We start from the raw sequence: 13248 nt of genomic DNA, 5'->3' as shown, positions 1-13248 counted from the left end.
TAAGGCGAAGGTCAGTTGTTGGTGTGGGTATATCCAACATTCTACCTGGTTGTGGCAGTTCAGTTACAACGTGAACTTGTGTAAGGACGGAGTGAATATGGAATCTCCACAGAGCGTCATAAGGGCTTGTATGCTGTACGAGTTCAAACTTGGATCAAACGCCACTGCAGCGGGGCGGAAGATACTTCAGGCCTTTCATGAGGGTGTCGTGATTACGTAGACAGTGCAAGGGTGGTTTAGCAAGGTTAAGAACAGTGAGGAAACACTCACGAAAGACGCACCACACGTGCCGGAAGACCAACACATGTACAAAATGAGGATCTTCAGATAACAATTGAGCCGAACAGTGGACAGACATGTGAGGAACTGGGGCTAACATTCAATGTTAGTGAAGAAACCATTCTCCAGCACCTCCATCAATTTGGGAAGCACTACAAGTTGGGTCTATGTGTCCCAGATGATTTGTCCCCGGGCCAAAAGGCTACGCGTGCAGACACCTGTGATTCTTTACTGTCTCGTCTGAGGAAGGAGCCATTTCTGTACAGGATGTTGACATGTGTTGAGAAGTGGGTCCTGTACGAAGCTCCACGGTGTCATCATCATTGGTTAAAATCCCATGAACCGGTTCCAAAACAGCTGAAATCAGCAATGCAGCAGAAACTCCTCCTGTGTGTTTGGCGGACTGCTCACGACATCGTGCATCGGGGACTGTTACCGAGTGGTCAGAGCAGAACATCAATGCAACTGTTTACTGTCAGCAGTTGAGCCGTGTTCAAGAAAAACTCAAAACCCTGGAGCCAGCACTTCTCAATCGCTAAGGGGTTTCCCCTTTACGGAGCAACGCTATGCCCCACATAGCTAGAATGAACCGGGACACCATCCTACGCTTTGGATGGGAAACACTATTGCATCCGCCAGACTGTCCGGACATTGTACCGTCCTGTTATCACCTGTTCCTTTCCTTGGACACTTACTTTAGAGGACTCCAGTTCAACTCCGTAGTAGAGGTGCTAAATGCACTTGATACCTTCTTCGCTTCACGGCTTACCAAGTTCTACCGCGAAGGAATCCATGCGCATCCCGAACGTTGGCAGAAGGTCATTGATACTGATGGGTACTATTTTTGATCTTCCAGGTACGTCTTAGGTGACATATCGATGCTTAAGTGATAGTTCAAAAAGCGACAGAACTTCCTTCGTTACTTGTATACATATTTCATAAAACTACTGTATAAGTTCTAGTATCTCGAGTTCGGGAAGTCGGAATGTCAAAATTCGTTCAGATTATTGCTCACTTTGGTCCAGTTTACAAAATATATAAAAATCAAATGGGGTCCTTTTTGCTTACTGGTCAGTTTATGATCGAATGTCTCGAGTTCCGAAATTCGGAATGTCAAAATCCCTTCATATGCGAGTTCCTCGTGGTTTAGTTTACAAAATATATAAAAATCAGTTGGGTTCTACTTTGTTTCTGTGTTCACTTTATGTTCGAGTATCTCGAGTTCCGAAATTCGGAATGTCAAAATTCCTTCAGATACGTGTTCCTTGTGGTCTACTTTACAAAATATATAAAAATCAGGTGGAGTTCAGTTTGCTTCCATGGTCAATTTATGTTCGAATATCTTGAGTTCCGACATTCAAAATGTCAAAATTCCTTCAGATTCGTGTTCCTTGTGATTTAATTTAAAGCATATATGAAAATCAGGTGGGGTCCAGTTTGCTTCCCTGTAGCCGAAAAGTACATTGGAAGTGTCATCAAAGAAATAACTTAGAAAAAAAAAAAAAGGTACTAAGGATCGTAGGTCAGTATTTGTAACACAGAAGTTAACATCAATACTTACGGTTTAGAACCCCTCACTTTTCTGATTTTAAAATATGGTAACTCTAATTTAGCTGTGATTTGTAAAACCATCGAACTATCCCTTTCGCACTGTGCTGCACATATTACCATAATAGCCTTGGAGCAAATAAAAAAAAAAGTTAAAACACACATATAAATCAATACATTTGTCTCGATCGATAGATGCTTTTACAATTGTTAAAAGGTGTAATTAAAAACAACAAACATTGTTTCTGCTTTGAAAAGGACAATCCCTTATAAAACCGCAAACACGGTTTCGGGCGGTTTTCACTTTCGAAAACCGCATTTGCGGTTTCAGTTTCGAAAACCGCATTTGCGGTTTCAGTTTCGAAAACCGCATTTGCGGTTTCAGTTTCGAAAACCGCATTTGCGGTTTCGGTTTTTAAAACCGCATTTGCGGTTTCGGTCTTGAAAACCGCATTTGCGATTTCGGTTTTGAAAACCGCTTTTGCGGTTTCGGTTTTGAAAACCGCTTTTGCGGTTTTGGTTTTGAAAACCGCACTTGCGGTTTTCGGTTTTCAGAAAACCGGTTTTCTCAAAAACCGAAAACCGCAAATGTCACAAAAATTCAACAGCACTAGTTTCTACTGCAAGTACAATGTTAAAATTCCATTTAGCTTCGACGACCAATGATTGATTGAAGCCAATAGACTTTCTAAATCAATTATTATTTGGAGACTGTTTGACTTCTATTATTATTATTATTATTATTATTAGTAGTAGTAGTAGTAGTAGTAGTAGTAGTAGTAGTAGTAGTAGTAATAGTAGTAGAAGTAGTAGTAGTAGTAGTAGCGGGATTTATAATTTTTTACTATTAATACGTCCGACCCACTGTAACTCTTGAACAAATGCCAAATATTTATATTCTGTTTTTACAATAGGTACGTGGAGCGATTATGGTATCTCGTCCGACTTCGTTAATGGAGGCGATTGATCAACCGGACGTAGTAAACTTCAACCATTTCCGGTTTTAACGTCATTTTAGAAACGAAGCTGTAATAGATAGCGAGAAGGGATTTTCTCCAATCGATTAAGCGTTCCAAAGATAATTTCCATGTTCATCCTTAAAACCGGAAGTGGAAGTAGAAATTAGTATGACTTCCGGTTTCAATATTAATCTACATAGAGGAAAATCGATAAGAGAATGAGAAGCGATTTCCTTGGAATCTACTAAGCGTTCTAAGAACAGTTTGCATCTTCTCTCTTATCACTTTATTCAAACTGGTAGTGGCAGAAATCAACCCTTTCCGGTTTCAGTGTTGATCGCCATAGAGTTAAAAACGGTAATAGATAGCGAGAAGCGTTTTTGTCATGGATTTAGCATTCCAAGAATATGTACTGAAGTGGCATAAATCAATTACTTCCTGTTTAAACGCTGATTACTATAAGGCAAAAACGGCAATAGCTAGGGAGAAGCGGTTTTCTGTAATCAATTGTCCCAAGAATAATATTCCATCTCGACTCTGTCTAATTTACTAAGGCCATACGTGATATAAATCTAATACCATTTTTGGTTTTCATATTATTTTTTTAAAAAAAAATATTGCGTGCTCCTCTTTATTGTCTTTACCAGAATTATTTATTATTTGGCCTATTATTATTATTATTATTATTATTATTATTATTATTATTATTATTATTATTATTATTATTATTATTATTATTATTATTATTATTACTAAATCATTAAGGAAAGAAGTAAAGGACGGAAATATGTTGTTGACAAAACCAAACATATATTGATGGGATTCTTTGTGGCTAAGTGCTTGATTCAAAGAAATCCATAAAACTAGTTCAAAGGAACCTATTTTACACAGAATGTACACCAAGAAGCTTCAGCGTTTGAAGTCTGAATTTGAAGAAAGGTTTCGCAATATCAGATCAATCAAATATTAGCAGCTCTCCCTGTTTTCTGCCCCCTTTCCAACTGACCATCTACAGATAAAGTTAGTATAATTTTAGTGCGAACTCTAAAACAAACATTCATTGAAGTGGATATCCCTGAATTTTACAAATACTTGCCCATCCGGTTCCCAGAAACTCACAATTTTGAATCGTACGTGATTTCCGTGTTCAGTAGTACGTGTCAATGTGAACAACTTTTCCAATTTATTTAAAAGGGACAAGCCCCCAGCGAGTCTTCATCCCGGCGAAATTAAAATACCGCTAATTTTACAGTAATTATGTGATATCTTCAAATAGATAAAAGATAATTGAAATATGGAACAAGAGCGCCCTAGACAATATTATTTTGCGTGAGGTACCGTTATCACAAGTCACCTAGTGGCTTTCCGTTTTCAGCTGTTTAGAAACGCGAAAATAAATGCCGATTTTCAAAATGGCTCGAAATCAGATAAGTGTCGTGATAACGGTTTCTCATGTAAAATAATATTTTCTAGGGCGCTCTTGTTCCACATTTCGATTATCTTTTATCTATTTGAAGATATCACATAATTACTGTAAAATTAGCGGTATTTTAATTTCGCCGGGATGAAGACTCTTAACAGAGATTCACCTGATCTCTGTTCTAAAAATTACCGTGCTTCTGTTCGGGAAAGCATGTGCATCTTTGAAATCTAACACACGAAAATTGAAACATTTTAAATTGAGGCAGTATAATTCTAGATAGTTTAAGAGAATAGAACAAATTTGTCCGTCCCTTGGTAGCGAACGTTAAAGAAAATACTTTGGTATAGTACTTAGTGATTTTTAGAGTACATATGCTTTCTATTACAGCATTCTTTGTTTTCTTGTAGTCATGTAGGAAAGGAGAATAAAAAAAGAAACAAAACACGTAGACACGTGACTGAATTTAGTGCTGTATCAACTTGTGGGAAGGCAAACACTCAACACCACACAGCATGTTTCAGCGTGATGAAAGAGGTTCTCTCTCTGTAGAAAATACGGTCTAATATACGTAGAATGTAGGAGGATTAAATGGGGCGTTTTTCTTTCTTTCTTTTTTCTTTCTTTTTTTTCTTTCTTTCTTTGTTTTATGTATTTCTGAAGAAGACATTCATTTAATAGCACTTAAACAACATTCCATTATGTGCGCCTAAAATGTTTATTATCCTTAGAAATACTATTTCACCTTAATAGTGGTGGTCTCCGATGACTTGAAACGTTTCATGAAAAGCAACAACATAAATATATGTTGCACATGAAAACATATATTTTGTTTGTTCCGAAAGTGAAAAGGAAATTAGAGTACTCGTGCGCAGTTTTTATTATTATTTTTAATTGGGATTTAATAACGCCTGTTTTCAACACTTATGGTAGAGACTACGAGGGTTATGTATGACCTGAGTTACAGCGTTTGCACACGTCCCCGGCAATGCCGGACCCGGTTCCGACAATGCCGGCGATGGAGTCGGCGGCAATGTAATAAAATGGTAGGTGGCACACGCTTTCCGACCCGGCAAAAAAGCCGGTGGAACTCCCGGCTCCGGCAAATGCAGCCGGACTAGCCGCCGACATGTCGGTGCCGGCTCCGGCTCCGGTTTTGTCGGCGGCAATGTTTTATTATGCGTAGATGCACACGCAGCCGGCAAAGACGGAGCCGGCTTGTTGATAGGTTTCTTCAATCTAGCTACAGTGAGTGAGTGGCAAGGCGTTGTGTATTCTTGTTTCTTTTCCTGTATTTGGATTTTTTGTTTACTTCAGGTTTTTTGTTATTTTCTTTTTTTCACATCATATGAATATATAATGAAGAATGAAATAATAAAAATGGCTGTGAGGTACCACAGATATAGTGGCTTGCTATTTACATAAATTCTCAGCAAGGGAAATTCGGATCGTGTCTTAATTATCCAACTACGGCAACGCGTAAAGTGAGTTTGACACATGTATGTATGTATATTAATTTGTTATCTTCTACAGCTGAAACTTACTTAAACGATTTAAACAAAGGGGTCGTTGGATTCGTTTTGATAGAGAATATGTCTTAGCATATATGAAGTCATAATTTTTTAAAAATCAACTTGGCGGAAATGAACAAAATGGAGATACGAAGAAATTATGAATCTAGGATAGTTGTCCAGTGCTTATCCTGTTAATTTTGCAACCCAGTATGTACGGTATAAATATCCATCATAATCGTAGAAGTAGGCATTTCAAGCATAACAAATGTAAATAAAATTAAAGTAAATAAAAACTACAACACAGCTACAGCAAGAACTGAAAATGCACAAACAGAACAAGAAAATTTCTATTCTTGTGGTTGCATACTGTTTTACCTTATAGATCGTAATAAAAATATGTACTCTGTCTTGTCTGGTATTTGTTCCATAGAACGATTGTATACTGAGTGAATAGGCAGCCGCAATGTTGCCTTTGTAGAGCTTATTATTATTATTATTATTATTATTATTATTATTATTATTATTATTATTATTATTATTATTATTATTATTATTATTATTATTATTTTAAATAGCTTGATCTCAGCATGTTTCAATTTTGAGAAATTTAAATAGATGTTAAAATTATGGCAACAAAAGTGAAAAAAAGAGAAAGAAACCAAAAGAAGGCCATATACCTCGTGCGCACACATCCACACACACAAAGAGCAAATATACCTTTGTGTACTAAAGAAAAGATATTTGGGGATTTAGACGTTAATGCTCCTACGTCACTTGATTGACGTAATACAATTAACCTTGTTCTTTGCATTGAGCTATTTCTCAGATATTGAACGACCCTTCCATTTATTCAAGTCAGTCTGTAATATTACAGGGCTCTTGCAAAAAAAAAATCTGAACAGCGCTGAATATGATTACTAATTCGTTGTACTAAGAAATCGAACGTTTGTTTAGACATGCGAATGTAATTAATAAAAAAATTTCGAATCATATGTACGCAGCTTTTCATATAATGTATAAAACGGACTCATGTTCTCTCCTTCACGGTCAAACTCAAACTACCTTTCGGCACCGGCATTACCGGGATGTGTGTGCAAAGCAGCGCCGGCACCGACATTGCCGGATCCGGCTCCGGTTTTGCCGGCTGCGTGTGCAAAACAGCCCCGGTTCCGGTTCCGGCATTGTCGGTGCCGGATCCGGCATTGCCGGGGACGTGTGCAAATACTCTTAGGATCCGAATAACATGTACAGTACTTCCACCAGAACACAGAGTAAGGTTGCCAACTGACCGGTATTTTACCTGCAGATCGGTATTTTTGACAGACTGAAGATTTAAAATACAGTTATTTGTCATCTATTTTGAGGATTATGAGTGTATGCCGATAATTTTATTTCTCAGGGTTGGCAACCTTAACACAGGGTCTCCTGCTTTGATCTCCGTCTTATTTGTTCTTAGTTAAGTAAGTTACCAATAATTACTTAAAATTATAATAATGAAAAAATAAATGATTTTTTTTTTTTTTTTTGGTTTTACGTTCCACGATTATGCGTTGTAAACTAAAGGAGATAGATGATTATGAAATATTTGGTGGAACGAGAATATGTGAAGAAACGTTGGACCTTATGCAGAGTCGTTCTGACTCGTGATTAGTGCCATACTAAAGAGTTCGACTAACATATGTTTCCTGCAGTAGTCAAGCCTTTAGTACGACGCTAATCATGCATCAAAACGACTCTGCATAAGGGCTATTGAGTTTAACGTCCAATTCAGCACCGAGGCTATATGAGACGTGGACCTTCTGCTTAACGTTGGATTCGAACCACATGAGCTCCCGCCGGGAATCGAAAGTTTGTCTCCCACGTCAATGTGGGAAGAAACGAGAAAACCCGCGACATTGTGTTGTCCACCACAAGCTCGTATGGCCTGGGATCGAACCAATAACCCCTCGCTATGAACGCCCACCGCTTTCTAAATTATTTCCTAAAAATGTTTTCTCCAACTGACTTGTCTTCATGGTAGGGGCCGCGGTGGCTCAGTGGTAGAGCGTTCACCTCTGGTGCTTGGGGTCCCGGGTTCGATCCCAGCCCCGCCAAGTGAACTTTGTGGTGGACAAACACCGTGTGCGTGGGTTTTCTCGGGGTTCTCCCGTTTCCTCCCACTTTCTTCATTCCACCATTTCATTCATAACTCATTATCACCGTCTCCTTTAGCCTAACCGGCATAACCGTGGGACGTAAAACTCAAAGATTTCATTTCATTTCATTTGTCTTCATGGTTCTCATTTTTTTTTTTTTTTTTTTTTTTCATATTCTACTTAATCCAGCAAGACATAAACACTAACGCATGACCTTCGAGGACAGTAAAAGCGCACATAGATGCTTTTCAGCTGGACTCAAACCCCACGATGAATAGCGCCTCGTAATACGAAGCGGAATATCCGAAAGCATTACTGTTATTAGCCTCACTGAAATCACCCTGCCCCAACCTCCTAAATTATAATAATATTTTAGTCTGCTACTTGCCATTTCTATTCACTATTACAGTAGAACGCTGATATATCTAACTACTCTCAGTGGGAATTGAAATATTCTTTTACTTTATAGAGCTTTTGCACAATCAAAGGTTTTCTATGAAAATGTGCGGGAGATTTATTTCAGAAGAATAGAGGAGTACAACCCGTGCTCAAGTTTCAATGAATAAGATATAAATATTTCTTACGAATAAATTTAATTTGAAAACTATAGAATTTAGGATGCTTCAAAGTTTTAAGATACTAATTTAAATTTCGTTTTCGATAAAATGCATTCGAAACTGAGTAACAGCTGTTCTTGCTTATTTTGGCCCTTCTAATAATTGGTTCTATATCCGACTAGTTCCATCTCCCTCTCGCTACTGAAACCGCGTATCAATATTGATTCCTCGTAAAGCAAACGCTCAGGGCCGTAACTTGTGGGGGGCAGGGGGCAACTGCCTTCCCAGGGAAGCTACCCACCGTTCGAGGGGGCCCCCTTTAAGACAAAATTTTCTTTTTCCATAAACGTTACGATCATGAAATTATAAATGAAGCATCAAACAGGTTCACTACCTTACATAAAAAAACAGCACACAAAAAGTAAATAAAACAAAAATTAGTCATGGGTCCATTTCAATAAAAAATGTCTACTATTACGGACCCTAGAAATAATATTTATTCGTATGGCTTTGAGATTTGTCAATATTGTCCCCTTAATTAATTTGTCATATATGAAACGGGTCCAGAGGCGTGACTAACGACCCTGCAGACCGTGCCATGTGGGAGTTCCCACAGACTCCGGAGGCCCACAAAGAGTAAGAGAAAGATGGAAAAGAGGGGTCTATTTTCGAATTTTAGGGCCTATTTTTCGAAGGGGACCAAATATTAATGCTTGCTCCCCCCCTAGAGAAAATCTAACGTAAGTTACGGCGCTGCAAACGGTAAAAGATACTGAGAACTGGGTTTTAGACATTCATTTTTAGTGTTCCAAGATAGATTCTGTCTTCGTTCTGATCCCTTGATTGAAACCGGAAGTAGTCAAATGTAACATTTCTGGTTTCAGTATTGGATCCACAGAATTTGGAAGTTATTTCTAGTTCCACACTATGAAACAAAACAAACCACATTTCACGTGTTGTATAAATACTGTAATTTAACGACTTCGAAATGACATAATTTTTGACGATTATTCTTTATTATTTCCGTCAAAGTATTTTACAATCTGTGGAGATCAGTACATAGTCTTAGCTTACTCATGACTGTCCCCATTTAGATTTAATTGAGAAGTTATTTATTGTACACGTTGTTCACTCTATCTATAAATGAATGTTTATGTTGAATCCCCTTCCCTTCACTTTTGCCTACACGTGTGTGTGTGAGGGGAGAGGCAGAGAATGAGGAAGTGGTGTAAAATTATAGCATCACATTTCAATTTGTTCTACCAATTTGCAAGTGGTAGTGAATCATACAATGCCACAAATTGACATGTTGTAAATGTCGATTCTCTAATTTCGTCTTAATAGCTATGGATGTGACGTGCATTATGGCTAGCGTAGTATTTCAGACTACAATACACAAGTAAATGGATTATCGTCGAGTAAATTTGCACTGTTTGCGCTCGAATGTTGTGGTATTATACGTAAGTAGGCAATATTACATTCAATCTATGTTAACTTCAAATAAAAAAAATAATAATTCGGAGAATACACATATGTTTTACTTTCCTCGCATTACATGTGTACGGTACCTAGGTATATGTAACTAGTGTGGGATTTCCGATTGCGAAAAAAAATGTTCATTGATTTTAGCAAATTCTAATTAACATTTTAAGTTTTATTCGATGTACGAGGCACATTTTAAAATCAGCGCTACGTTTGCAATTCTTACAGTTAGTATGCACAAAAGTTCTTTCATCTATTGGTAAGCCAGATGCAGCTGTGAGGGCAGTCAGAACGTGTCTACTTCTTGTTGAGAGTGTGTGAAAATGTTCAAGACGGTCGAACATCTCACCAACTGTGTCCCTCATTTGTTTCTTAAATGAACAAAAAAAAAAAAAAAAAAAATCAAAGAAGTATACATTTATTGCCAACAATTATGGTAGTGTGTGGAGCAAATGTGATGAGTGCAGGAATGGTGAAGAAGGGGGTCAGGAATTTCAATGAAGATCATGATAATGTGTAAGATGAGTCTCAGAGCTTCCTGCGGTATGCAATCACCGATATAATTTGATACATGCAATCAGCGAAAAATAAACTCGCGAGGACAAACGTTACTTTCTATTTATTAACAACAATATTTGTATTCAGTCCTTTACAAAATTATTGTAGAACATTTAGGACTTCGGAAAGTGAACGCATCGTCGGTGCCAAAGAAATATTTCTGCTGAACACAGGGATAGGCGTGACGAGGTGATTTTTTTAAAAAAAAAAAAAAAAAAAAAAGAAAAGAAAAATGGTTTCCTGCTACGACAAGTGTCCCAATAATTGCGAAAACTATTTTTATCCTGTGGAAATAATGTTGTGCTGAACTTTTTTTAAAAAAATATCGGCACTTACTTTCAAAATACGCCTTGTATTTTCCCTCCCTTAATCGTTGTTCTAATTAGCAATTAGTAATTTCCTTTTTGCAAAAAAAATTTGACTAATTCCAAGCACCAACTTCGATAGCCAATAACTGAGAAACCAAAGGAATCTTCAGTAAATTGATTCACTTGTGTACTACACAATTCAAAGTCGACCTTCAAGTTTGCTCAAGATGTAACGAGCTCTATGATTTATTTATTTAAAGCACGGAAATATCTTAATATGTTAAATAAAAATTAGCTTAATATATTAACAGAATAAACAATTATTAAAACAAAATTTACAGAATTGAGATTGTCATATGTCCTTATTGACATTTTATTAAAGTGAAGAAATTTACGAAAATAGTATACTTACTTCGATATTTCCAAATGTTTCCGACTTGACAATAAAACATTGTGCCTTTGCTAATAAGCCGTTAGGTGCATATAACGTCGATCGGAGAAATAAATGTCAGTTTCAACTGTCTAATTGTGTCATTTTAGAGACAGTCACTTAAACCAGTCGCTGTGCGTTGACCCTGCCTTCTGCATGACAGTGCTCCAATCCACACCTGTAGTTGCCAAGGTGCAATGCTAAATTTGGTCTGTAAGCTGGATGTTGAATCGCCCCAAAGCCACAGTATAGACTTGGCAGCAACGACCGTGTGGATTGAAGCAGTTGTGCAGTATGCAAGCTCAACCGCAGCGACTGATTCAAATGACAGCCTTCAACGAACTGACACAACTAGACAGTTGGAATTGATACATTATTTCTTCCATAGATGACACTATATGTATCATGAACAGCTTATTTCTATAGGCATATTTTACTTTTACAAGGAGAAAGCAGACTTCGGTAAATGAACTTCGGGGCCATCTTTCGAGAGGTATAGTGCACATTTAAAGTGTTAATATTACAAACTGGGAGAACGCAATAGCCAGAAATAGCCCAGAAAAAGCGTCTTAAAGTTTCCTACTCGCCACATATATGATACGACGCGTAAAATTATCAAGTGACGGCGAAAGAGTGAGGAGCATTAGTGACTCACGTGAGAAGGGTCTTGGGTTTGATTCCTGCTCGAGTCATTTTTTCTTTAACCAAAAAAGTAGCCATTTGTAACAAACAAGTAGGATATTAATTCACCAGATATTGATAATGCATAAAACAATAGAAATATTCAAATTTTTTGTAAAACCTTGCAATGCTCCATGTTAACTAGCAACAAAATATAACCGTTCCGTAAATATATTGCTATCACGAATTATGTTATGGTTACCACAGTCGTTATGTAAAACAAATATTCTTGACGCTTCGTGGCCGTATCTGCGAACAGAGCGAATTGCAAGGGGGATAAGGGGGAAGTCCCCTTTGGGAATATTGGATGTATGCTATAGCCAGGTCGCCATGGCGAATGAAAATGCGAGTCTGGCGCCTAGATAATTTAAGTCAAAATATAGGGTTATCTATCAAATTGGATTTGTGTTATTGTATCGCGTGGTTTTTCCAAACTGGCGCTAAAATCAGAAGAAAATTTTTCGAGCACCTGCTGTATATACACAAGACAGTTTGATGGTTTGGGTACAAAACCTCGCGGCCAGAACCTCGCGGCGACAACCTCGCCTGGCCAAAACCTCGCCGACCAAAACGTTGCGGGCCAAAATCTCGCGGGGCCAGAACCTCGCCTGGCCAAAACCTCGCTACCCAAAACCTCGCGGGCCAAAATCTCGCCGGGCCAAAACGTCGCCTTGCCAAAACCTCGTCTTCCAAAACCTCGCGCCCCAAAATATCACCATACCCAAAATCTCGCCTGACCAAAACCTCGTTGTAATGATCTCGCGAAACAGAATCTCGCCTGTTCTAAATTAAGCGAGACGTAGTGTCGTCTGGAAAGAAATGTCGTCAGGATAAAATCTCTTCATGACGATTTCTTCAATGTAGAATGTTCTATATATTACTAAATGTATATATTTAGTAATAACGCATAATTACATTAAAATAATGACAAGAAAAATTCTAATGCATGCTTTGGAAATCTATATATATAAAAATTAAATTACTATGTTTGTTACATTATATCTCTTGAGCCATCCTACCGATCTCAATCAAATTTTCAACATAGATGAGGTTCGAGCCTAGGATGTCTTTTATAATTTCACTTTGTCGGCACAACAAAAGGGAGGGGGAGTGGGATATATATATATATATATATATATATATATATATATATATATATATATATATATATATATAGAGAGAGAGAGAGAGAGAGAGAGAGAGAGAGAGAGAGAGAGAGAGAGAGAAAGAGAGCCGTAGCTAGATATTTCGGAGCCCGGGGCGAAGTAGAATTCGGCGCCCCTACTCTCACCACACCAAGCTCTTCCTTCCTGTTTTTCTTTTTACTTATAAGAAAAGCAGCAGATACTGTTATACTACACTGAATTTTTATTCAGC

The sequence above is a fragment of the Thermobia domestica genome, chromosome 1, assembly GCF_964235325.1.
Source record: "Thermobia domestica chromosome 1, izTheDome1.hap1.1, whole genome shotgun sequence".
Taxonomy (NCBI): domain Eukaryota; kingdom Metazoa; phylum Arthropoda; class Insecta; order Zygentoma; family Lepismatidae; genus Thermobia; species Thermobia domestica.
This window is presented reverse-complemented; position numbering follows the sequence as displayed.